Genomic DNA, 5233 nt, shown 5'->3' with positions numbered 1-5233 from the left:
GGACAGGGTTTCATTAAAATTAAGTTCCTCTACTGTTTGACAGCTTCATACAGTTAAGGATATACAGTTACAACTCTTCCCTAGTCTCTTTTCTTCAATTGCCATTTCTGATAGCTCTGTGTCAAAGTATTTTTTCAGAAATCATTGTCTAACTTGCACAATTCAAATCACTCTTTTTGACCTTGCATCACACTCCACAGTAGAAACACACTTCAATTCCAGTCACCATGCTGTGTTTATATTCTGAAGTGACAGAACTCAGATGGCAATCAGATCCTCACAGAGTTTTTGAAAACACTTGTTATTTTCTAATGACTTTCCCTGCTCTGCTTGCAGTCCCCATCCTCCACCCCCTCCCCAGCACACCCAAAACCTCATGTCCCATCTCCCAGGGCAGCATTAGGTACCCAACGAGGTGACAGTGCCCAGGCAATTCGCCTTACAAGGAAATGTTACTGAATATTCAGCAAGCACTTCTTTATTATTCCAGGCCCTCCAAAATAAATCAAATCCATCCCAGGTGCAATTTCTGCAGAAAAGCAGCACTGGGGACGCCTCCAGCATCCTCATTTTTGGACTTGCCCAGCACAGAAATTCCTTGTGGCTCTCACTGCTGACACTTGGTTTGCAACCTCTGCAATCTTTTATTGGGTAACAAGCTCCTGTTGTTCACTTTCACTTTTATTTTACATCCTCAGGGCTGACTTAACAAAAGCAAATCCAAAGTAGATGTGTCTACCAACTGTATAAATTTGGCATAATAGAATCACAGAATGGCCTGGTTTGGAAAGGACCTTAAAGATCATCTTGTTACCTACAAAAATCCACAGAAAACAAGGTAATAAAGTTCATGTGTACACAGCCACCAGTCCTGTACTCTTTATTACTGCAGATTGCCTTGCCTTCAAGTTTTCTCCTACACAAATACTCAAATAGGGATTAGAATATGAAATTGAGCCACATCAGAAGAAAGAACATCCTGACTCTGATCCTCCTGCAAAGCCCTGGATGTTCTAGAGAGCTCCACGCTGTGCCCAGAAGGATAATTAATTCTCAGAACATTTACACCAAACAAGAGCTGTTTAGAAAATAAATAAACAAGGATAAAATTGGGTTCCAAGTAAAATCTTCTCTACTGGTATCTTGTTATTGGCACATCTATGTGGCACTTCTGAAGAAATGTTATTTTAGAAACATAGGTTAGCTATAGAAGGAGCTACTTAAATTACAATTAAAATTCTGTTAGACCGGTTCAAGGACCAGACTAACCACTGTTAATTCATACATTTTTCTAGATTGTTGCATGCAAGTTCACTTAAGTGTTATTGAACTTGAGCTAAAATAGCAGTAGTTTAATAATTTACCTTATTTCAGTAGGGAAAAAAATCATTTTTGATAAAGCAGCAACTTACAGAAATTTAAGCTACTCGTAGCTGCAAGCAATCACATGAATATATTCAAGCACATGATCAGTCTTCGTTGTATAACAAGCTCCACAGAGATTGTTATTAGTCACAGATAATAATTCCCACTGTTACAGAAAATCTGTGCTCAAAATAGTACCTCCCAAGGAAAAAATTCATTGCAAAGGCAATAAAGCTTGGGATGACAATCCTCAAGTTGGGGAATTGGGAAGGAAAATTGAGAGCTTGCACAAAATCATCTGTCATTTCAGGAAAAGCAGCAAAGCAATCAGATCTTCTAAATTATGTTGCAGATATCATGCTACAGTAGGGGGAAAACACCTCTTGTGAGCTACAGAAAAAGGAGAATATTTACCTTTTTAAGTTAATTCAATTATAAAACTAGGGGTTTAAGCTCACTCAGAGTATTAACGGGCTCCAGCTTTTGGCTACAGGAAGTGAGAATTTGATTTTACAGCTTAAATGAAGGAAAATTCTAACAGGATACATTGGAGAGATGCAGAAGGAAAATGAACACGTTAGATAGCAGATTCATCACTTCCTAGCAACAGGAACAACATTCACTGTGCCACCTGAGCTCCACCATGCTCCTACCAGCACGCTTTAATGTGTGAAGTCTCATTACCAGAACAACAACAAGCTTCCCAGGAAGGAAAAGCACATTTAGTATTTGCTACAAAGAACTAAAAAGAATACAAACAGGAACATTCCACTGCTGATCATTTTAACTTGCCTAACTGAAGCAAAAATACAAAAACATTTGATGGAGCTGCCACCAGTGGGCAGATGTTACTCCTTAGGGAACACAGAGTGGCGTCTTAATTCTCAGCTTCCAAGGCAGGTCAAGACCAAATTCCTCAGGCTTCCCACACTGAGCAGATCTAGGAAAGCAAATACAAGCATTAAAAAGAGATATTTACTTACTCATATGTTTTGTTCCCTTAAATCCAAGGAAATTATCTATATATGCAATAAGGACATCTAGCCCATCTGATGTACCCTCACTGCTACAGGGTTTTTGGAGCCACAGGACGCAGAACTAAAACAATTCAACATTGAAATTTTAACCCTATTTAAAATTAGTCCTCTTTCCCCATCTGATGCTGAGGAAATAGCTGTAAGTCCTGATTAGTGTGCTTGGTCAAACTGAAGTACAAATCCTGATAATTCAGTTATCAACTGACCCTGTCACCAAAACACACCAATAATTAAGCAACTCTAATATTGCCACAAGAATAAATGCACAGTCCTAAAAGGCTCTTCAACATGCCTTCAGTTTGGAAGCATTTTTATCAGTTCAGGTGAACTGCAGTTACAGAGATCTTGATATTTTTCTGGACCTTTACTTTTTATTGTTACTTTCTTAGCAAAGCATGACTTCTTGCCACTTGAAAAAAAAAAAGTTAGCTAGGTTTTATCAGTAATGCAGCATTACTCATTCCTTTGGATTCAGTGTATTTGTTATGAGTTTCATCAAATGAACTTTTCTGAGATTCATCATGAGGATTTTTATTATGTTTACAGTTACTGAAATAGTTCAGTTTATTACTACTGCTTGCTGTTGAAAGGCTGATATTTCAGTTTAACAGGTCTATCAGTTCTCAAGTTTGTAACACAAATATCAGAATATAATTTTAAGATTCATATTTTTGTACTTATTGGATTTGCGTACAATTTTACAGCTTAAAAACAGTGTGGTGTTTGAATCATGGACTGCATATTCAGAATGCACTTATAAAACATGAACATAAAGTAAAATAAATGGGACTAGAGTACTTTTTTATTAGGAATCAGATACCTCTTTTACCCCAGCCTCATTAATTATCTTGGGTAATATTACTTGAGTCATTGACAAAAAGATTTTCCAGTTGACTGTGGTAACACAGGAATATTTCACTGTCAGTCCTGGTGAAGATACTTTTACAAAAGGATTTAATCCCATTTGCTTGGCATCAAAACTAGTGGGAAACTAGAGTATAACTGGAGTTGTGAGTGCAGTAATGTATGAACATGATTGTCATTTATACAGCTTGAACTGCTGTGTCCCCTCTTCCCACTATTTTTTTTTCAGCCTATCCATGTCAGCGTTCAGGAACACACAGAATCACAGGATATGATTCCATGCAGGTGCTTTTATTGAGAGCTCTGGGAATCAGGGGTACAGACCCAAATCTGACTCCGACACGACTTTCGAGCTGAACGTATTTTTTATTCTATCCTTATATAACTTACATATCAATTATTAAACTTATATTGTTCTATTGCATACATTGACATGAGTTTCTCGTGATCTTTCTTAGGCCCCTGACCACAGTTTCTCATGATTATTCTTATGATTATACAGTAATTATATTTAATTACTAAACAATCATCACATCTAACAATTATATCATTTATCATGTACTACTAGCTACACAGGTGCAGTTCTAGCAAGTACAAGACCTTCATGTACCATGGGTATTTATTTTTTCTCAGGGCCTACTAAGCTTAATTTTCCTTTTAACCTAAATCCCCATGATTTTAAAACCCTTTTACTATCATCCATGGGTGTTTACTTATTTTTGATGTGATGGTGACAAAGGTACACCAATGGCAGTGTCACACAGAACACACTAAACACCACCTGTCTGTCCTGAACCCCACTGAGCAGGATGAGACAGAATTAGGGGAAGCAGATCCTGCTTCAAAAGCACTTCATCCTCCAAGTGCCACCCACCTGGAGCTCTGCTGTCACTGCAGTCCTCCAGCAGCTCGTGTCATTCACATCCTGACCCAGCACCCCATGGTGCTGGGAAAAACCATGCCTGAAGTTCCATCTTGGGAGAAACAAACGCCTGAAGTTCCATTTTCTGAGCAAACTTTCACAGGGTAAGCAGAAAAAAAAAGAAAATACAAAAAAGAGGCTTGTCATCAGAGTATTAATGACCATTTATGTTTAATTTTGATTTCCCTTGATTTCGCAAGTAAATAATAGCAAGCACTGAGAAATATCTACAAGCAAATGACAGAAATGATGGTTTTCCATGAAGAAGGAAGAAGTGGCAATATTTCAGTGGAATTAATGTGTTTTCGAGCTCCTCAAGGTAAATTTTAGGGGAAAAAAAATAAAAGTCTGCTTCCAGGGGCAATCTCTGTACTCTGGCAAAAGTGCCTTCATATCTCAGCAGTCCAATACTTTATTACCTTTGCCATGAATACTTTTTAAAAACACCTCCTCAAACAATGTATTCAAATGGAAGCATCTTCCTCTAACGTGTAACATTACCTGCCTGATTATAATTTACAATTTTATATCATTCTGGTTTTATAACTCCACTGCTTAAATGCAAGTAGAAGCTAATGGCTTCCATTTTATGCAGCTTTTGAAAGCAACAGCCTATCTCAGCCAATACAGAATTTCCATATTGCAGTTTTATTTCACTTTCTACTATATGGAGCATCGCTTAGTATTTTTCAAGGTAGTTTAATATCTTCCTTCTGTAGGCTTCTGTTTTGTGCTTGTGGAAGAATTACAACAAAACTTGAGAAATGTGTAGGCTTTGGAAATTATTTAAGCTTTGTGTTTCTGAATTACTGTCTCTTTGCACCAATCTTAAATTCTTTCAGTGTTCTTAATGGGGAGAAACAGAGAAACCATTTCCTCTATTTTGCTTCTTTTCTCTCCATAAAATAAGTATTTTTATTCATGTGCTTAAGATCTTCCTTACACCTAAATTAAATTCAATGAAGTCAATCATATTCATTACTCAGACATTATTTTTATAGTTCTTGTAGTATCAGTTCTTTTCTAATCTCCATTTGTTGAGTTT

General features: G+C 37.1%; 1 long non-coding RNA gene across 1 annotated transcript; it reads right to left on the bottom strand.

The window, feature by feature from the left end:
• Positions 1–864: 864 nt before the first annotated feature.
• LOC115495204 (uncharacterized) lies at positions 865–4908 on the bottom strand. The gene is made up of 2 exons (XR_003960336.4): positions 4141–4908; positions 865–2305 (listed from the first exon to the last, which is right to left on the bottom strand). It is a non-coding gene; the product is annotated as an uncharacterized lncRNA (long non-coding RNA).
• Positions 4909–5233: the final 325 nt, after the last annotated feature.

Source organism: Taeniopygia guttata, chromosome 4A (genome assembly GCF_048771995.1).
Source record: "Taeniopygia guttata chromosome 4A, bTaeGut7.mat, whole genome shotgun sequence".
NCBI lineage: Eukaryota > Metazoa > Chordata > Aves > Passeriformes > Estrildidae > Taeniopygia > Taeniopygia guttata.
The sequence above is the reverse complement of the archived record's forward strand: the minus strand, read 5'-3'. Positions and strand labels throughout refer to the sequence as shown.